The sequence below is a fragment of the Vespula vulgaris genome, chromosome 16, assembly GCF_905475345.1.
Source record: "Vespula vulgaris chromosome 16, iyVesVulg1.1, whole genome shotgun sequence".
Classification (NCBI taxonomy): Eukaryota; Metazoa; Arthropoda; class Insecta; order Hymenoptera; family Vespidae; genus Vespula; species Vespula vulgaris.
In genome coordinates, this window is record NC_066601.1 from 1836077 (window position 1) to 1858906 (window position 22830).

At 33.5% G+C, this 22830-nt stretch overlaps 2 protein-coding genes across 3 annotated transcripts in view; one reads left to right on the forward strand and one right to left on the reverse strand.

Annotated features, from left to right (window-relative positions):
• LOC127069662 (histone-lysine N-methyltransferase 2D-like) overlaps positions 1-7815 on the reverse strand; it is a 28750-nt gene extending 20935 nt beyond the window's left edge. Inside the window, exon 1 of one of the 2 annotated variants that reach the window (XM_051006898.1) lies at positions 6639-7815. The gene's annotated coding sequence lies outside the window, so the exon portion shown is untranslated. The remainder of the gene's footprint in view (positions 1-6638) is intronic. The other variant, XM_051006897.1, reaches the window with a different exon arrangement.
• LOC127069667 (caveolin-3-like) overlaps positions 1-22830 on the forward strand; it is a 227283-nt gene that overhangs the window by 11681 nt on the left and 192772 nt on the right. The window lies entirely within an intron of this gene.

A 22830-nucleotide genomic window follows, 5' to 3' on the forward strand; every position in this document is an offset into this window, starting at 1 on the left:
TTTATTTTTACCGAGAAATTTAATCCATGCAAATACATACGCACATACACGAAGATTCTGTTATAGTATTTTAGGGTAATGGGACGCGTAACGGTCGCGCATCCGTAACGAGATGATAAGAAAAAGAAGAGAGACGAACCCGGATAAACGCGGCCCGCATTCTAGCATGTGCAAACGCGTACAAGAGAGTGAGAGAGAAAAAGAGAGAGAGAAAAAGAGAGAGAGAGGAAGAGAGAGAGAGAGATGAGTGGAGACAGATAGGGTTAAAAAGGAAAGAGTGCGGCAAAGGGAAAGAGGCGTGTTTAGAATTTCTCCCATGTTTGTATGTTACGCGTGCTTTTGACGTTACATAATACCTATGTCACGCGGCATCCGATTAGATCGTAACGAGCATTCGGAATAAGACGAGATATTTAAGAGAAATAAAGATTAGGATTTAGTAATTTCGATATATATACATATGTGTGTGTGTGTATAATACGTATGTACGTATACGTTTTATATTTTTTCGTAATACAAAAAAAATAAAGAGAAAATCTTGAATATCGTTAAATGTTCAACATATCGATTATTCGACGATTATCTACATAACGATTTATCAACGCGATAATAATATTTTTTTATTTATACTTGTTATTTCATATAAAATTTAATTTAATTTACATTTAATATTTCTTATTTAGAATATTTCTTATTTATATCCGATATAATGTACAAGTAAGATATTGTATTTACGAAATGATTTAAAACACATTAGATATATTCGTTTTATGTCGGTAATCACTTTTGAACGAGAGAGAAAAAAAGAGGAAAAGAAAAAAGGAGAGGAAAAAAAAGTTAAATAATCAAAACTCGCGGCTCATACTTTGTATCAAGTTACATATATATATACACACACACACACATATCACATATTATAAATACTTCGGTGAACACGTCACCATGAAATAAATGACATTAGAAAACTTTACATATTTTATTATGCGATCGGAAGGAGGAGTCAACGTCATTGAAAAGTTTACAAGATTTTGGGGTGGGCTTTTACATGTGACACGATTTATCGTATACGTACGTGTATGCGTGTGTGTGTGTGTGTTTATATGTGTTTGTGTGGTTTCGGCGTGGCCGAGAATGACACGTGAGACGAGATAACGTGAAAAGTGATGCGCGAAAGCATGCACGCTCCACGTTACGTAAGAGGACGCGCACGTGAGAAAGACTTCAGGGACAGCCAAGGTTCTCTATTCGCACACACTCTTTGCAATCTACAATCTCAGTCAAGAGAGAGAAAGAGAGAGAAAGAGAGAGAGAGAGAGAGAGAGAGAGAGAGAGAGAGAGAAAACGAACGAACGTAAACACACAGCCACACATAGAGAGAAAGAGAGAGAAAGAAAGAGAGAGGAAACGTAAACAGAAATATACGAATGCAGATCTTTACATGCAGTTAGTTCGATAATACGTAAGAGAAATTATTGCATTTTCCTTTATTTACATTTCGAAGAGTATAGAGAAAAGAAAATAATTTATTTTCCAAACGAACCGAAGTAAGAAAGAATAATAACAAACACGATGACAACGATGACGACGATATGATAACGACGATGAACAACACAACACCGTGATTCTAATGTGATGCAAGTCTGGTGCAAGTAGCATACTACTCTATGCAGTATGGTCGCGCAATTCGCGCGCTCCCCTTGTTTTCTGTCTCTCTCGTCTATGTCTCTATATCTCTGTCTGTTTTTCTGTCTCTCTCTCTCTCTCTTTTTCTGTGTGTGTATGTATATACGCCAGCGTTAGAGTTTGTGTTACTGGCTAGTGCTGCTGTTGTTGCTTGCAGTTGCCGTTGCTATTGCTGCTGCTAGTCCGCGCTCGCCACGTGACTTCGACACGTGCAAGCTGTTATGCTCGACCATTCACCTTCGTTGCATAACACGACCAACGTGAAAAGGTCATCGCGAACAACGGAGTGCCATGATATTTGCTAATGCGATCAATAAAATGCGGCTACGCGATCGTACTCGTATAGTTCCATTATGGGAATAAAAATAAGATTGAAAAGTGGAAGATTAAAAGAAAAAGAGGAAGGTCCATTATTTTTATTCTCTCTCTCTCTCTCTCTTTCTTTCTTTTTTTCTTTTTCTTTCTGTTTCTTTATTCGTCGATTGATACAATTTGATTAGAAAAAAAGTATATCTGGTTGATTATAGATCCGATCGTCGACGTTGATGATAATAGACGCCATAGCAAATACGATTGTAACGATGATAATTGATGATTGATAAGTGATAATTGATAATGACGTTATTATATATATCAACAGAAATGTCAATACATGTAAGAATACATTTTGAAAAATAATGCGAGAATTTTATAAGTTTCTCGAAGCTTGAAATTTATCGATATCTCGATGTAATGATCCAATCTCGAATGATCCATACTCGAAGATTTGGGACCTCGAAATGGGGTTACATAACGGGGACAATGAATCGCGAAAGGTGTAAAGGAGAACGCGCGCGTTAATCGAGCGTCGTCGAGAGCTGTTTATAGATTCGAGATAAGGATTTTTTGAGCGAGCATTTTTTTTTTCTTTTTTTCTTTTTCTTTCTTTCTACGAACTGTGGTGTACGCGTGTGTGTGTGTGTGTGTGTACGTGTGTGATCGATGAACGGATGGACGATGACGTAACGTGTAATCCGCGATATCTCATACGAAAGAGAATCTATAAGATGGTAGAGGTAGTTCGTATTTCATATAACGGGTGACTCATTTCAATCGATTCAACCTTATCCCACGAAAATCTTTGAACGAGTTTATTCGACGAAATTGTATATTTAATAATTCAAAGATATTCGTTAACATTCGAAAGATTTTCGTTCGGATCGATGAAAATAACGTTTCGGTGAAAAACGCGATTGGAAAATATATATTATATGTATGTATATATATTTCTTTTTAATAAATCAACGAATTAAATTCTAACGGAAGATAAAAGATAAAGGAAGCTTTTATAAAATTGAATATATCATAAGATATAATGATATCTTCGAGGAAGAGAGAGAATTTAATAATTTATTTATTCGTTTATCACGAGATAAGCTACGAGATTTGCGTGACGAGTTAATTCAACGATTTCTCGTTTAACGGATTAAATTATTGAGGAAAGAAGAGAGAAAGAGAGACAAAAAGAGAGAGAGAGAGAGAGAAAGAAATATATATATATATATATATATATATATATATAGAAAGTATATGTGTATGTTTATGGAGAAAGTATCGATTTTTATCTAATGTAAGATCGAATAATGTTTTAACACGCAAATGGACTTTTACATTGGTAGGTAATATTAATGATGTTCGTATGGATCGATTGAAATCAAACGCACGCACACCCTATATATATATAGTATTTGTAATAGCCGTACTAATACAAATAAGATATATAGAAAACATCTATGATCTAGTAGAAATCGTGAACCTCGAAGAAGAATTAGTACCGTGTAACAATCTATAATACTTCCGTGTATCTTCCCTCGAGAGAAAGAAAGAAAGAGAGATATCGTTAATCCCGATTCGTAATAACGAGCGATCATAGATCTCCCGCGATAACTGAGCTATCGTCGATCGTTAAATAATAATAAGATGCGCTCGAAAACGTTCGACAAAGTTTATTCTCTTCCTTTATTGCAAAACGTTATTGTTCTTTCCACTCTTTACCCTTTCCCTCTCCAATGACCAATTGGGAAAGAATATTACGTTATATTCAAAAGTGACTATTTAAATGTAACTCGATTTCATATAGCTGATTAAGCGATTTCTTCAAACCGATGATTAAGATTTCACTTGAAATATTGATAATTTTTTTATTCCAAAGTTTCAGCAGTTTTTCGTTTTCTTTTTTTTCTATTTATTTCAGTCCATAGATACGATCAAATTTATCTGATATGTATATATATATATATATTTTTTCTTTTTTCTTTTTTTAGCCTGAACTATCAATACAATCTATAAATAATAGAAAAGAATGTTCTTTTTTCTCTCTCGTTTTTTTTTTTTAACAATTGATACGAAATTTAAAAAGATTAAATATATATATATATATATATATATATATATATATATATATAAATATATATACATGTATGTAAGTGTCAGATGGCTCTCATATATATGAGGAGTATAAAAACGTATCGAACGATTCTCTCTCTCTCTTTTTTTTTTCTTTGAACGATAAATAGATAGGACATTCGCTCTTGACACACGTGCGTGCCCTTCGATCAAGGAGAGCCCGTGAGTTTTATCGTGCTCGCTCGGCTTACGCTTCACCGAGGTTGAGAGGAGTTCTGCAAATTAGGCCGTGGCCCACTTTGTTGAGCGTGCCGCAATAGAGCAGCGGCCCGTCGAGCTGCTTACAATTAACGGAGTGAGGAGGAGAGACGGAGATAGAGAGGAGAGAGAGAGAGAGAGAGAGAGAGAGAGAGAGAGAGAGAGAGAGAGAGATCGATCAGAGAGCTAGTCTCAAGACTAGAAAATAGAAGTAGAAGAGAGGTTGAGGTTACCGTTTCGATGGATCACTATCTAAGATAGTTCTTCTCTTGCTATATTCGTCCCTCTCTCTATCTCTCTTTTTCTCTGTGTCTGTCTTTGTCTCTGTCTCTCTTTCTCATTTTTCTTTTTCCGTCTTACACGTACAGTCGACACGGTGCAAAAAGAGTCGACAGTTCGATCGATCGTTTTTATTATTATCTAAAACGATCTATTTTCGTCCTAGTAATCGTTCGTCTATCTAATAATAATTATGGCATACGATTCGATTATAATACTTTGATCTTTCAAAATTGTTCTATTTTTCCCGTCTCGTTTCTGATAATTATTCTAATCTGATATTCACATTTAAATGCGATTGTCAAATTTATCGAAAATAATACGAATGGGAAAGTGAGGAAGTAACAAAGTGGGAAGTATAATTAATTAATTAGAAAAAGGAAAGAAATGGAGTAGGGAAAAAGGAAAGAATGAAAAAGAGCAAAGAGAAAAATAAGAACGATCAATATTTCATATGAATTCAATTAATTCTTTTTAAATTTAATTACTCTTTATCTCTCTCTCTCTCTCTCTCTCTCTCTATGTATCTATATGCCATATTTTTCTAAGATATAGTAAAATCGTTCACCCGGTATATCTCGAGGCGAGTTCTTACCGTTGGGAACTATTTAAAGAGACGATGAACGTGCATCCTCGTTGAACCGTCGAGAATATGACGCAACGAGCGGACCGTTGCACGAGACTCTCCTCTCCTCGGGCGAATGCACGCGTTTCGAGAGAGAAAGAGAGAGAAAGAATAAACGAAATAATAAGAAATAATAAGAAGAAAGTCTGAATATATTTTTCCTTTTATTTTCAATCGATTCTTTACAAACATCATCATCTCTCTCTTCGTCACGAGTGAATATAGTAAAATTTCGACTTGGTAAACAAGAGTATTTATTTGGAAAGTGTACAGTCACCGAAGATAGGAGACAAGAAGATAAGATATGCATCGGGTGCTGATGAATCGACAACGAAGCGTTAGAGATAAATAGATAGATAAATAGATAGATAGATAGATAGATAAAGAAAGAGAGAGAGAGAGAGAGAGAGGAACAATGAACATGCATGGTTTATTGTGCCAACGAATTGGAGCGAGAGCGTTGGTTGCGTCATTCACGTATATTTCGAAGGTCTCTGGACGACGTTAGGGATCGAACGTCGGATCGATATGACGTGTCATCTTTATCATAAGAGAGAAAGAGAGAGAGAGAAACGAAACGAAACGAATGTAAGTTATAGAACTTATGGTAGTTACATATATTTAGATACATATACAGTAACGTATAAGCATTGAAATGAAATTATTTTGTATTCTTTTTTTTTTCTTTTTTTAACTATAGACAAAATTCCGTTGCCGTTCGATTATGATCTCGTGCGATAATGATTCTTCGATTTTGCTAGCGTGACCACCACTTTTTATTTATCTTTTTCTTTTCTAATTCTTTCTCCGTCATCCGAAAAAATCGAAGTAATCGAGATCGATACGACGTATGCGTTCACGAACAAACACACAAACACACATATATATATATACACACAGAGAAATCACATATCCGTAAGCGAGCACTACCGACGTGTCAGGGACACGTGTAAGACGGCGCGATATCTTAAACTCCGTTAGCTAACCGCACGTAGACGCGCGTTTTTCGCGTGAAAAACGATCGAACACGACATACGATCTTTCTCTCTCTCTTTCTCTATTCGATGGATCGAGGGATATCATATAGACGCGAACTTCGCGAAAATGGAACGGACGGGAGGGACGTCGTCTCGTCGACGTATCGATCGAACGTCTCGTTTCGATCTCGTTGTTTACCGCGTTTCAGAGTTCATCGGTTCTTTACCATCTTTTCTCTCTCTCTTTTTTTTTTTTATTTTTCTTTTCTTTTTCATCGACGAAAAAAAAAGAAATAACAAGATCGTTTGAAAAATGTGCAACGAAATAATACGGGCGGACGTGGGGTGGGTGTGGGTGTGGGGGCGGAGAAATAAATACGAAGAATATGATTAAAAGGGTATTTCATATAATGGATGTAGAAAGTACTCACCAATTTTGAAAGATTCTTTCGGATACGATCGCACGTCCAACGGTCGATGCACTTTGCTTCTATATGCGTCAAGCGTTCGTACGAATAATAGCGATGGTTGATGGTAGTGACGATAGTAGTTGTAGTAATAATGATTGTAATAATAATAAAAAATAAGAATAGTGATAATAAACAACAACGAGAACGATGAACAAAAACTAAAGATTATTTTTTTCAAGATTGTCCGATTTAATTCGGTTATGCGATCGATCGAACGATCAAAGTTTTATTATACGCGCGCGACGAATGCACGCACACGAGTTTTCTTGTCCTATAGATTTCTTTTTCCGTTTTTGAAAAAGTTCGCGAACGACACGATAACCAATGTTCCTGTAGAATATTTCTAAGTCACTGTCGGCATAACGTGGAATTATTGCTCGATTTTCTTCCCGTTGAATCCTTCGGTTCTCTCTTCTTTATCGTTCAATTCCGCACCACAAACGAACGTCTCGGTTAAGTACGCGTTTCGTGTACGAGCGAGGAAACAGAAGAACAGAAAGAAAAAGGAAAGAAAGAATATATGGTCCACCACTTTCGATAAATGCCGATAGAAAATTAATCCTTTCGTTCTCGATCGGCCGAAAGAAATGTTCGAGTCACTGATGGCTGCTGTCCTGCACGATATTTATATACACACATATATATCTATATAGATATATCCATACATACGTACATATATGTATATTAAAAAAAAAATCGAGATCGAAATCTCGAGAGAGAAAAATATATATCTATATATCACGATCACACGATCAGACGAAAATCTTCTCAAACAGTGAACTTGAACTCTGCTTCGAAACTCGGTAGAGTCTAGACTGTCTCTTTCTCTCTGCGTGAATGAGGAGTAGAGTAACTACTTATATACACGACTACGAGAGAATTCCTTTCCGAAAGAGAAATACGTTTTGTCAGAGCGCGTTTGTGAGACGTTCGAACAGACGTCTGCTCGCTCCGCTACCAGACTGCAAACTGAGTGCGCGCTGCGTGAGACCCGCCGACTTGGCCCTCAATGTCGCGTCGTCTGGCTTCGAGTTCGATGCGAGAAGGCTGACGGTGCGCTGGGTTACGCGCGCACTCTACTCGTGCTGCCACTTCTCTCTCTTTCTATCTCGCACACTAAACGTTCTACTCTCTGTTAGAGATACGTTTGTACGTATAAGTGTGTGTGCGTTGTGCGCACGTATATATCTCCTTACCGTGAACGAGGGGACCCTCGCTTTTGCCGTTTCTATTCTCTATATACATGCGTCTTTTAAGTTAGTAAGCGTTTATACGTGGCAATGTTGGTGGAGGCGATGTTGAGATGGTGGGGAATGGTAGGAGAGGAGATGGGAGAAGGGAGGATGGGCTATACGCTGACGAAGGAGGGAGGATGGCGGGGTGATGAGAAGGAAGGACCACGTTCCAAGGTGGGGGAAAGTTTATGCCCGGTTTATACGCTACCTCCACCACTTTTCCTTCGTCGCTCTTCTCTATCAATCCCGTCCTACGTCAGAGAGAGAGAGAGAGAGAGAGAGACTCTTTTCTTCTTTCCCTCTACCTCTTCCCCTTCCCTTTTACCACCTCTCCCTCCCACCGAAACACCCACCAACCCACCCACCCCCGTCGCTAACACCCTCGTACGCTCAACCACCTCACCACACCCCTTAACACCTGCCCCTCCATCGAATCCCCACCCATTACCAGCCACCAAATAGCAGCAGCAGTAACAGCAGCAGTAACACCACGTTGTCTTCGTCGTTGTCTCGTTTTCGTCGTCTTCGTCGTTATCGTTGTCGTTGTCGTTGTCGTGGTTGTTGGTGCCGTTGCATCGCATCGCATCGCATCGCATCGCATCACATCGCATCGGCTAACGTCGTGATCCTCGTCACCGTCGTGTTCAAGAGTAGGGATAGGCAACGCACGACGCGAACGGGGCACGCGTACAATTAGATTGCGTCGCGCGACGACGCCGAGCGTTTCGTTTATATTGCGACCTCATCCTCGATTATTTCTTCTCCCTTTTTATCTCTCTTTTTATCATTTTCTTCTCCTTTTTTATACTTTTCTTCTTAGATTCTTTTTTATTTTCTTATTTCACCTTCTACTTTCTTTCTTTTCGGCTGTCTCTCTTTTTTTCATTTTTTTATATTTTTTCTGTTTTTTTTTTTACTAATTTTTCTTAACAGCTTAGATTTCATCGAATGTATAATACGTACGTATATGTATGCGTTTATGTGTATATGTATTACGTATCTACGCTTATGATCATTCTCCAAATATGTTACGAAGCCAAGGTCAGACAGATAATTTCATAATCGAGATACTCGGAAGTGATATATCGTATGATACTTACGTCTCTGCTTCTCTCTCTCTCTCTCTTTTCTCTCTTTATTATGAAAAAACAAGCTAATCGATTAGTTATGTTATAATTACTTTTTTCTTGTTGTTGTCTCGATCGATATCCGATCTTTCGATACGTTTCTCTCTATCCTTTTTCGTCGTTTTTAAATATTCGATCTTCTCATCTCCTCTCTCCCTCTCTTTTTCTCCCAAAAGGCGAAGAAACTTATTCAAAAAAAGAAAAAGAAAAAAAGAAAAAGATGTAAGAACACACGGAGCAATCGATTACCTTTTTTCAATGGTAGACAGAAAATATTTTTCTAAAAACATTGTTATTTCGCGGGAATGAGAAAGGAATGATTTATGTTGATTGCTTTTATAAGGTTACAGTTTAATCGTCGAAATCTCGAAAATTGGCCAGCCGTATGAGAAAACAAAGAGAAGACGAGTTCGAGCGCCACTTGGGCGACGAACGAGAGTCCGTTCGCTGGCCGTTCTTCTCTCTCTTTCTTTTTCTCTCTTTCTCTCTCTCTCTCTCTTTTTCTATATGTATATATATATATATATATATATGTATATATCTTTCTCTGTCTGTCTTTTTCCTTCTCTTTCTCTCGTTCTCCTCGCCTCTCTCACGATCCCTCCGTAAACCAAACGCCAGACAACGAGGGCATCAGCCCTCGTGAATCAGCGCCGGTCACCTTCACTTTTTATGCAACTTTGTTAAGCTCCGACCTCGCCCATTCAAACGAAATACTTACGTATGTATATATATATATATATATATATATATATATATATATGTATGTATGTATGTACGTATGTATGTATATAAATATAAATAGCTGACTGTTCGAAGAATGTTTTTTTTCTTTTTTTAATTATCTATTCTAATAAGATTAATGGAATCGATTTTATTCATCATCTAATAAGAGATATTCGTATATAAATGAGAGAGAGAGAGAGAGAGAGAGAGAGAGAGAGAGAGAGAGAGAGAGAGAGAGAGAGAGAGAGAAAATTCAGGGATTATTCAATCATTTAATGCCTATAAGCGCTGTTGCGTAAATGCGTGTAAAAAAGAAAATTATATAAAAGAAAACAATGATGAATTAAATGCATACGAATGTAAGCGTAAATACATAAGTACGTATAGTATCTACGTGAGATTTTTAAGCAACCGAGAAAAATACGATTGATATTGCATTCGTTTGCATTTATGTGCGCGTCTATGCGGAGTCGTTTAAAAAAGAAAACAAAAAAAGAAGGAGAAATAAAATGGGAGAATAACAGAATTAAATAAATAAAAATAAATAAGTAAAAACGAGAAAAGGTAAAAAAAAAGGAAAGTGAAAAAAACATTATTTAAAAGAGAGGAAAGTAGGGGAGTTATGTACATATATATATATTTTTTTTATTTTTGTGTATGATCGATATAAAACGTATTTTCATTTTATTTTTCATGTTTTTAATATCAATTAACGGTAAAAAGGTATATAAGTACATAAGTATATGTATTTATGTATGTACTTAGTCAATCTCTCTCTCTCTCTCTCTCTCTCTCTCTCTCTCTCTCTCTCTCTTTTTCTCCCTTATTGCTTCAATTTTTATCTCATTCTGAATAATTATTTTCTGATGATATTAACGAGAGCTGTGTTCATGCATGTCTTATTACAATTATTAACTGTTTTACTTGTAAAGACTTCTTTTTACGTTTTCTTTTTGTTTTTTATATCGAACGATTACAACTACATTCGATTTTTTACCATGTAATATTTCTCAAAGAACCGTTGTTTATACGTACATATATATATATACATGCTTCGTACGTGTACGTATACACATTTATAGGATTGTCTTATTTACAATTGAACGCTTCGATACATATTTTCTGCGGATTGCGTCATACGAAAAAAAAAGAAAGAAAAAAAATTACAGGACAAAGTTGAATCGTTCGAAAGAGGATTATACAATGATTATAAAAATTGTTATTATTTTTTTCTCTTTCTCTCTCCCCCCTCTCTCTCTCTTTTAAGATCATTTTGTTAATAAGTGTATCCAAAGTCCTCGATGGTTTTTTTTTTTTTAAATAGATTGATATATTTTTGTTTGCGTAGTATGATAATATATTACATCGTAATTATTATATATTATAATTATTCGTAGATTTGTATTATATCTATATACATATATATAAAATTATTACATATAATCATCCATATATTATAAATATATATATATATATATATATATATATATATGTATTTCTTTTTTTTAGATTGTGAATTATCCACTTTTGTCTCGTTTTCTTTTTTTTATTATTCGTTGAAAGATGAGCGATCAGGATTAGTCAGGAGTAGTCCGTGTAATATAGTCGATTTCATGCTTTTTTCAAGGAAATGTCGCGTCTAAATTGCGCAGGTGCACCTTCTCTTCCTCCACTTCCTCCTCATCCTCCCCCTCCTCCTTCTTTTCCTCCTTCTTCTTCTTCTTTTCCTCTTCCTCTACCGACGTTTCTTCTTTTATCTATTCAAGCCTTCGAGATAGCGAGTTCGCAAGGCCGGACGCATCTCCCATAACGATACGATTCGCAGGCGTAACACGTTCTACACGATATATTACGTATTCTACGATAATATAGTATAGTATGTAACTTCTTTTATTTCTTTTATTTTTTATTCTGCCTCTCTCTTTCGTACTTTTTTCTTCGTTTACGTCTACACGTTAGTTACGTCTACACGATGCTAACGGTCTTCTGCTTCCAGCGAACAGTTGTTCTATATAATTCTCAAAGATGTGAGAGATCGAAAACGAGACGATGAAAAAAGAAAAGAAAAAGAGGAAACGAGAAAGAAAACAACTGCGACGATAAAAAAGAAAAAAAAGGACAAAAGAATGAAAAATACGACGGATTATTTTAATGGACGGACAGTGATTACGACGAATTCTGACGAGGATAAGGATCCTTGTCGAAAATACGTCGGATCAAATTTCTCACGATAATAAAGATAAGAAAAGATCGACGTGTAACATTTTTTCTCCGTCTTCTTCTTCTTTTTTTTTTCACACGACGTTCGGTCCTCCTAAAAAATCTCAAATATTAATCACAACAACAAAACATGGGAAGAAAGTGAAAGGAGATAGAAAGAAAAAGAAAAGATAAAAAAGAAAAAGAAAAAGAAAAAGACAAAGTAAGAGAAAGAAAAAGAGAAAGAGAAAGAGAAAGAGGACTTTAAAACTATGTCGAGCGACATTATCATCGCGACGATAATTTGCGAGTGCCGAGTCTCTTCAGACGCGTTTCGGCAATTTGATTTGCATAGATCTTATACGTCGCGTTTACGATGGGCCGATTTGGAATTTCAAGGACGCGCACTTCGGGACGTGCACTGCGTCACTATATCTTCTGTGTGTATCTGTCTGTCTCTCTCTCTCTCTCTTTTTCTCTATTTCTCTCTCTCTTTCTCGTTCGCTCCCGCATTCGGTGCAGTTTCCTTCGCACACAGGGTGTGCCCGTCGCATGATTGTGTGTCTTCAGACCGATCACGAATATTGTTTGCACCAAAGGCGAACGGTTAAAGGACCTTAGTTGCCATTCTTAATCAATTCGATTCACGATGCTTTGTTCCTTTATCGTTATGATCATTATTACCGCGATCATTATGCGTTTCTCGTCCCATCAAAATTCTCTCTCTCTCTCTCTCTCTCTCTCTCTCTCTTTCCTTTTTTCTTTTTTCTCTTTCTCTGTTGTACACTCGTTTGATTTGTTCACTATCATAGAGGGTCAAAGTCTGGCCGACATTTAATTTATGTCAATATTATTTTAAATGTCTCTCTAAACTTCTTTCTTTTTGGATGACTATGAGATTCGCGCGGGAATTCGCAGCCGGACGTCGTCGAAGACGAATGAAAGATATAAATGAGTTTATATCTTCGATATTGTTTTCATTGTGATATATTTCTTTTCTCCTTTTCGTGAGAGGAAATTAAGCTGGATAAATCTGTGCAAATTTTTATTTTCATTACGAAAAATCATTTCGTTGCACCGTACGATTTTGTATTGGAGATTGTAGACCGCTGTGGAAAGTAAAATATTTTGCGTCCACAAGTAATAAATAAATCTCTTTGTGAAAATTTTTTCTTAGAAAAGGTACAATTTTATTTCTTGTCTTCTCCGAATACGCGAATAAACAAATTCGAGAAAAATTTGTACAACGAGTTAAAAGCGAATACTTTAGGGTATGATATCTCTTTATTGGTAATGTGTTACGCGTAAAACGGCATTCCAAAAAAATATCTTCTCCTTTCGAGAAAGTAATAAAATAAATATGATCGCTTGGAATAAGAATTTATATGCCTCGATCGAGAAATAAATATTTATTGTGAAAAAGCAGAGATCTTGAGTTTTTTAAGTTTTCGAAAATGTTGATACCGTTCGAGGAAGTATGATTTTTATATCTAAATTTTTTAATATATATGTATCTTTTTTTTTTTAATATATATCTAATTTTTATATATATATATATGTACGTGGATGACATATAGAAGCGAATTGAAACGAGAGGAGTGTTTATCAGATGACAAAAGTCAATCGGCGTTTCTAAGCACGGTGTCGAGTGTACACAATTGTCATCGAAGACTATAAACTTAAAACGAGAATGTGTTTGCGCGTATAACTCATTGCATTTGACGATACAAAAACTATCAATGCATTCGCATACTCGAGATGATTTCTAATCACGTTTAGATACTTAACTCGTTCGTAATAACGTACGATGTTTCACTATTATCGGTGTTCCTTCCTTTCTCTCTTATCGCAGTGCATCCATTTTGATTGTCGTTAATTGAACAGCTGAAAATATTCATATGCATAGTCAACGTTATGTTATGACGATAATGATCGTTTCCGAAGATGACACATCACCCGGATGCAATGACTCTCTCTCTCTCTCTCTTTCTTTTTCTTTCTCTCGTTTGAAAACATTTTTTTCCAATTTTAAATGTCTCTGAGTAATCATTTATTTTTTCTTTTCATTTTCTATTTTTATTTTTTTAGTTTTTTACGAAAACAATATTATTTTAGAAAATATCATCTTTTCACTTCGCCTAATTTCCTTTTTATTATTAACAAGATTTCTCAATAATCTGACATGTATCGTGATTGCTAATTATCGCTTGATTAAACAGCTCGAAATATATATTAATTATATCATCAATGATATACCACGATAATAGTACAATCATTTTCTAACAATAAACAAATTTATACTACAGCCGAAAATAACGACTCTCTCTCTCTCTCTCTCTCTCTCTCTCTCTCTCTCTCCTTCTCATTTGCAAATATTTCGATTAAATTTTAATAGTCTCTAATAAAAAATAATAATATTATTATTTTTCTTTTCTCTTCTCTTTCCCCTTTCTTTCAAGTTAGAAAACAGAATTATTATATAATCCTTTTATTTCGAATAGTTTTCTTTTTTATTCGTAAGATTTCCCGACGTCCTTCTTCGTCCTTAATCGAAAATATAAAAATTATAAAATATTCAAATGGAAAAAGGTGTAGGTTCTTAATTCGATATCGACGTATGTCGATATTAAATTATAGTATCGGAAAAGAGCTCGTTATCGGCCGTCTTTCTTAGCGTTGGCGGTAAACTCGCAAGGCCGTCGCAAGACCTCGATATCTGGATTAACGCGGGCTTTCTTCGAGGTTTCGAAATCCTGTTACCACGACCGGTTCACGAGACATTTTGTTCCTTTTCGATGTTGTGCATGCATATGTACAACCAACGGAGAAAGAGAGAAAGAGAAAAAGAAAAAGAGCAAGAGATAAGAAGACAAACGGATAGTAAAGGACAGGCTTGTTGTTTTTCAAGCGATTAGTTGAGTTTAATACGAAAGATTAAAAAATAGAAGACAGAAAGTAATAGTAATATGTGTCCGAATCAATAATTCAAAAACAATTAGAAATGGAGAGAGAAAGAGGATAAGGAAGAGATTGTTTTACATATTTTTATGTGCCATTTTCGAAAAGTCAACGTTAAACTCGCTCGAATTTATATATCTTTCATAAATATCAATATTACTTTTACAGTAGATATCCTCCGTTTCTCTTACTTTCTCCGTTAAATAAAATATAACGACGGATAGGCATATAAATAAAATCCGTTTGTATTCAACATCGATTTGTCAAAGATATCGATTAATTTGGAGGATCAAACGACATTGTTAGAGGTCGCGCGTACGTAATTCCTCGAATCGTTTTTGTTCGAGATTGAAATTACGATTGCGATATAAGCGAATCGGTGAAAAGATGGATAGATATATATACGTACGTGTATATACATATGTATGTGAAAATTGTGTACATACTTACATTATGTACATAACTACGTTTATACGTTTATATACACTGATATTTAATATTTATCTCAGTATGAATCTAGTTTCGTGACTTTGTTTGCGATCGTTGGACCATTAGCAAAGTGAGAGAGGAAGAGAAAGAGAAAAGGAAAGAGAGAGAGAGAGAGAGAGAGAGAGAGAGAGAGAGAGAGAGAGAGAGAGAGAGAGAGAGAGAGAGAGTGCATATTTTAAATAACCACCATAGTATACAATAATAATTTTCCTTGGCTTAGCTAGAATCTGCTCTCACCTTAACTACGAAGAGACTTTATGGAGAAAGTGTAACTGTTAAAGTAATAGTGACGATGCAGGTGTAATCGAGATTGCGCATGCGAATGCCTCGAATCTGATTGGCTGGTTGAAATCTGGTTGGTTGGTTGGTTGGTTGGTTTGTTTGTTGGTTTGTTAGTTGGTTGGTTGGTTGGTTGGTTGGTTGGTTGGTTGGCTAGCTTACTGTCGTATTCTCGTTTATAATCGAGCTTGCTTGTGAGAGCAAATACCGCGGGAAATTTTTCAATCTCTAGAACGACATCTTAATAAGATTTAAGATGAGATAATAAAAATTGATTGCTAAGAACTATCTTATCAACGTCGTCTTACCGATCTTTTTTTATTCACAATGTTTCCGCAACGCGTTAGATCTTTGAAATACATTGCAAGTTAGTTAATAAGTTTGATAAGCATTAGATCTATCGATCGAGTTAAATCAAATTTTAGAAACGTTCTTTTCAAAATTTCAATGTTTGTAGTTTTGTTCTGAGACGCTTCGTTGAGTTAAGATGTTTCTTTACTTACATATGTTTTTATAAATTTCTTTTTTTCTCTCCTGTTTTCATTTTCTCTTTTTTTTTTCTTGATATATTATACATTATACATATACACGAGATATATTTCAAAATGCGAAAGTAGTTTTGGCGATCTCAGTGATAATTCAAATAAGATTAATACTTCCAATTGTTGTGTTAAAAACAGCAATAATAATAATAATTATTATTATAATTATAATTTGAAGTAAGATTAATAATTTGGTTTTTTATGTCCTTTCCGAATTATCTTACTCTTATCTTTCATTTTCTTTTGAATTTTGTATTAATATTTTTTTTCAATATTATCTTTAGCTTTTGTCCTATTTTCGAATTATTTACAATGTAGTTCTCACGATATTACGACGGATTGGAGTATCGTTTTTTTTTTTCTTTTGCAACAGAATATTTTTAAAAGTTTTTTTTTTTCCAATTATCTCGTTTCTATTTCGTCCTTCTTCTTTTTCCTTTTTTAGTATGTGTTAATAGTTTTTTTTTTTTTTTTCGTATGCTTTAGATTTCGTTCATTGCATATCAGAGCAACAAAGGATTCTTTTAGACAATTAATTTTTCGAATCGTTAATAATAACAATAGATTTAATAACTTATTGAAGTGATTGGTTTCAACAATTTTTATAAAAAATGTTCATTTCGAATTTCGTATTGTTTCTCTGTTTCTTCTTTTTTTGTTTCATACTAACTTTTCCTATTATATCTATACGCGTATGATGAATATATAATCAATATTTTCACTATAACTTTTCCCATTATACCTATGATCAATTTTATAAATATCTTTTTTTCTTTTTTCCTTCTACTCTTTGTTTGTTCATTTTTTCTTTCTTTCTTATAAAAGATATATATATATATATATATATATATATATATATATAAAGTTTATTTTATTTTATTACGATTGTCGATAGTTTTAATATTAAAGCGTTTATCATCACTATATAAATATCGTTATCGCGAATAAGCCATTTAGAGTACAAAACTTACGATTAATGTTTTTTTTTCAGAAATAATTGTATTTCTTTTCATCTTGAGCAATTGAACGAAAAAAGTGGGATAAAAATTCATTGTAATAATCGAAAAGCCATTTAATTTTCAATCTACGTGTAGTATCTACGTGAATTCTTTTTTTCTCAGAGTGAAAGAGTTTTATTTTATTTTATGTATCTTCGATTCGATGATCAAAAAAAAAAAAAAATAGCAAAAAAGAAAAAGAAAAAGAAAAAGAAGAAAAGGAAAATAGACATGGGACGAAATAAATGAAACATTGCCGAATAAAATTTTCATTCGAACGAAAATGTTAGTGGGCCGTGTAACAGTTACGGCGGCGAACGTAATAGACTGAAACAAGCAATCGTTCGGTATATCGATCGGTCGAACGATAAAGATCGAATAATGTGTTGAAAAAAGATTCTCGTTCGGTTTCGACAAGGTTCAATGGCCTTTCTCAGGCGCCAAATTTTAAAGACGTCGTCGAACGCTGACTTTGCTGTATGCTCGAGCGTTGCTGGTTGGTCGGTATGTTTGTATACCGGGTGTTTCAAAATTAACATTTTCTCGCAACAAAAAAATATTATATTCGATTCGGTCGAATAGAGTTTTTCGTTATTTTCGTGAATAAAAGAGTCGTTTCATTTTTTTTCTTTTCCTTTCCTTTTTTTTCTCAACGATAGATAATAATCATTTATATATATTTTTTTTCTTGTTTATAGCATGTTTCAAATAAATTTATGGTTCATTTCAAATAAATTTTTACCTTTTTTATTTGTTGGTTGTCTGGTCAGTTCCCAAAAAAAAAAAAACTGATGATTTTACGTTCATAAACTTACAACGAGTATACGTGTTTCTCAAAGTCCTCTTATTATTGTATTCTCGTTTTGGAGAGATATATTATCGTCCCCATTGGAAAGTAGTTTAAGATCCTTTTCGTACCTCGGCTACCTCGGAAGATTCTTTTTCGCTGAGCCTGTAGAAAAGACGGGAGCCTACTTAGCTTGCGGACGGTACTTTCATCGGCCAAGTGAAAGCAATATGAAAGTGCTTGATTGCAAAGTAGAAAGGTGAAATGTACGATAAAAAGACGAAGCCGTTACGTGCGTGTATACCGGTCGACCCATTTGAGATTTGCTGTTGTGCTCGCGCGCGCGCGCACGCGCGCACGATAAAGAGAGGGGAGGGAGAGAGAGAGAGAGAGAGAGAGAGGGAGAAAGGAAGGAAGGAAGGAAGGAAGCAGTCGATTATATATGTATGTGAACGACGAACGAGTAAGTGAGTTGAAGAGAGAGGGAGATACAGAGAGGCAGAAGTAGAGAGAGAGAGAGAGAGAGAGAGAGAGAGAGAATGTTCGCACCGCACGTAAAAGCCCTTGATTTTAGTGACTAAGGTCAACGATCGTGGTCATTCATTCTTTCACGCTAGCGTACAATTCAACTACCAATTCAGTTCTTCGCATAATTGAAATCGTACGTGTCTACTCAACTCGTTTATTTTCGAATTGATCATCGGATGAAACGTAATAAGGGACTACGTTAACATATGCCGAATATAACAGATTGATATTAACGTTAATACTGTCGATCTCTGTTTTATTATCCATTCGTTATCGTTTTGATATCATTTGATTTTATAATAATATATGTGTGTGTGTGTGTGTATGTATCGATTAAGAGTTCATTCGAAGAAATTAAGTTAAAAGGGCTAAACGATTAACATTTTTTTGTTTATAACTATTTCTTTGTTTTTTTTTTAATTATATAAACAATCGCTAATTTTTTTATCGAATATTTCTTTGCTTTCTTTTCTTTTCTTTTCTTATCAATTTTATAACCCCGTTGGAATGAAATCGAGCAGCGAGAAAATAAATAAATATATAAATAAATAAGCGAGAAAAAGAAAAAAGAGATTGAGCATATATATGATAAATATTCTTCGTAGTTTAATAATTTGTTAAATTTTCGAAAAATTCGAAATATCTTCCCTTTGTAAGCGCTCTATGCTTTTCACACTTTCACCCTTCAAATGTATATGTGGAGTATAGTTTTTGTGAGGCACCAGTTTGTCCTCACCGACCGTTTATAAAATAAACCCGAGGCCAAAAACCTTTAGAGATCCTCAAGAGTACCCAGGATTTGTGGTCTCGGGAATCAACAACAGCACGTTGCAAACTACCCTGCGGTTCCATCGTCGTCATTATAGTTATCATTATCGTTATCATTGTCATTATTATTATTATTATTATTGCTATGTAACGACATTGTACCTTGAACGTGGCCAATAGTTTATCTTCTCACTTTTCAACGGCCAAGCCCTTTCCCTTCTTTTTCCTTTTTTGTTTTTTTTTTCTTTTTAAAAAACTCGAGGGGATAAGAGTCGTTAGATGCAATTCAATTTCCGTGACACAACATTTGGCCATGATTTTATTGAATGGAGTCACGAGTCATATTAATTCTATTTAATAGAATTTTAAATGAATTTTTTCATGAATAATCAATTTGTTTCATAACAACAACGTGATTTTTGTAATTGCAGAAGAAGAAATCTGAAATGTCCGTCATTAATCTCTTTTTTCTTTTCTTTATGGTTTTGATAGTTTGTGCTAAATTAAAAAAAAAAAAAGAAAAAGAAAGAAAAAAGGAAAAGAAAGAAAGAAGTACGTAAATATAACATAAGAAAAGATTTTAGTTCGACATTTTTGAACGATTGATCTTTTTTTTATTTTAATTTTTTTATATTTCCTTGGAGAAAATCGATGGGACATTTGTGACGAGTAGTATTAATTGCGGACTCGCATCTAAAACGAAATTTTATATATAATGTATTTCATAATTTATACGCACATTCCTTACCGACATATTTGTCGCAGTCAGTGATTAAAAAAAAAAAAAAAAAAAAAAAGAAAGAAGAAAAAAATGAAAAAGGAGAAAAAGAAAGAAAAAAACGCGACGTTAATATTTGCTTTTGCTCGAAATGAAATGTTGCGATGGAAAACATTTTTGCAGTGTAGACTATAAATATTTTGTTCGCAAAATGGTAGATTAAAAGTGATCTCTCTCTCTCTCTCTCTCTTTCTCTTTCTCTTTTTCTCTCCTTTCCCCTCGATTCGATTGTAATTGTTAAATTGTTGTAATACCGTCGAACACCGATAATGCATTATCGTACAATGATAAGAAATTATCACAAATTATTATAACCGAGGTTATTTCATTCGGCACGGGTCACAAGATCGATAATGTTGCAACTACGTGATGGAACCCATGTATAGAGTTGGAAAGATGCGCAGAAGGGACGATAAAAAAGAAAGAAGAAAAACAACGTCGGAGATCGGTGATGTAAAGTTGCACGAAATCGTCACGGCCGATTCAATCTAATCTGTATAAACACGCATTAGTGTTATTCTTTGTTTTTTGACATAACGTGTTTTTCTTTTTCTTCCTCGTAAACACATTTATGTCGTTTTATCGTTTCTCTCTCTGTCTCTCTCTCTCTCTCTCTCTTTCTATATATATCTTTTATTTTTATTTTTTTTCTCAAATAAACAAATTATAATTTATATATGCATATATATTTATTATATATATATATTATTAATTTTCTATATTATTTTTTATATTGAATACATATTTTATTAATTGCTTATATTGCGTTATATGTGTGTGTGTGTGTGTGTGTGTGTGTGTATGTATATATTATAATTTATAATCTACAAGAAGAATTTAAAAAATCCGCGAATGATCTTTTTTTTTCCCTTTTAAAATATATTTCACTTTAAGAATGAAATTTATGTACATATATAGTACATTATCATCGTTTATGAATGATGTCAACATAGTTTTCACAAATATCTCTGCTACGTTACCAATAAATAATTCTAATTTATAATATAATTCAAATTTATGATATAATGCAAATTTATAATAAAATTCATATATTACGATATAATGCAAAATGCATGGTATTATTTACAAATTTTATTTATAGTATTTTAATATCACAGTCTTATATGTTCTTTAATCTTTTTTATTTCATTACACTTTATAATTAATATCGTTATAATAATTATATCATCATACAATTTATCAACTTTCAATAATTGGAGTTAAGTAGTTAGCTACTTTGCCGTCTACATACGTTATTTGTTATGCACGATTGTGAAAAGAGGACACGAGGGATAGATCGGATAATAAAATGAGAGAAAAATGATACGATGATAATAATAATAATAATGATATGTAATAAAATATCAATAGAAAGCTGCTTTCCGAATCAGTACGAAAGTATTAAGTTTATTTATGTACATGTAAGCGTCCACGTGAATATACAAAAGACATTTATATTAAAAAAAGCAGTAATACTTGAACAAAATAGTATACTAATAAAAAAAAAAAAATGTACGAGTTGATAAAAAAAGATGTTTTATATTCAACAAATCTCCAATGTATATGTGTGTGTGTGTATATATATATATATATATATATATATATATATATATATATATATGCATATACTTATTCGTACGTGAAATATTAAAAACTAATAATAATATAATAATAATATTAATCATAATAATAATGACAATAATAATAATAATAATTCTATCTTCTTCTCTTTTTTTTTAATTTCTTTCTTTTTTCCTACTACGTTGTCAAGAAAGTATGTTCGTTCGTTAATCTTGCAGAGAGCATTGCTCCTGGAAATACAGGCGATGACATTTGATAATGGCGTGCTTATATGTTATATGTAACTGCATAATATGATTTTTTTCTGGAGCAAAAACAAAGAAAAAAAATATATATATATATAAAAGAAGAAAAAGAAAAAAAAAGAAAAAATAATCACATCGATGTTCGTTCATCGTTCTCAATGTATAACCAAATATATTTATATAGTACGTTGCGATAAAAAAACGCCTTCTTGTAGCAAAAAAAAAGAAAAAGAAAAAATTCATCGAAAGGTCATTACGATGATTTCGTATGGTCATTGACATATTCGTTCGTATTAACGACGTTTCCATTTAAAGCTTTTATTGATAATGATACTGATTTGTAATCGATGTGTTTGACTTTATTTGCAAACATTTGTATTAAACATTTATATTAAAAGTTTTTATAAATTCATAAAAAGAAATAAAAGAAAAAAAAAAAGAATCTTTTTTCTGAAATTTTACGAGATTTTGAATTATCGGTTGTAACAAGGAATATGATGTAAGATCTATCGACGGATTTTGTTAACTCTGGCGTAAAATAAATTACGAGATTTTTTATTTTTATTTAATATAATCTAACTTAGATAATTTTAAGGTTTCTCTTCGTGTTTTTTAAAGATTTGAAATAACAAATTCTTTTTTTTAATATTTTTAATAATTTACAAAATCTTTTTAATCAAACTTTTATTTGGAAAATTCACGGATCAGAGATGGACTCACGGGTCATGTGTTTGCCGTCGGTGATTTAAGATAATAAAAAAGAAAAAAAAAAAAGAGAAAAAAAATTGATACGATAATAAGTTTTCTTTTACCTCTCGGGATGTCTTCATCATAAAATGAATTTTATAAAAAGACTACATTTACGATGATAAAGCAAACGATTATTAGTATATTTAACAATTAATGATAATTA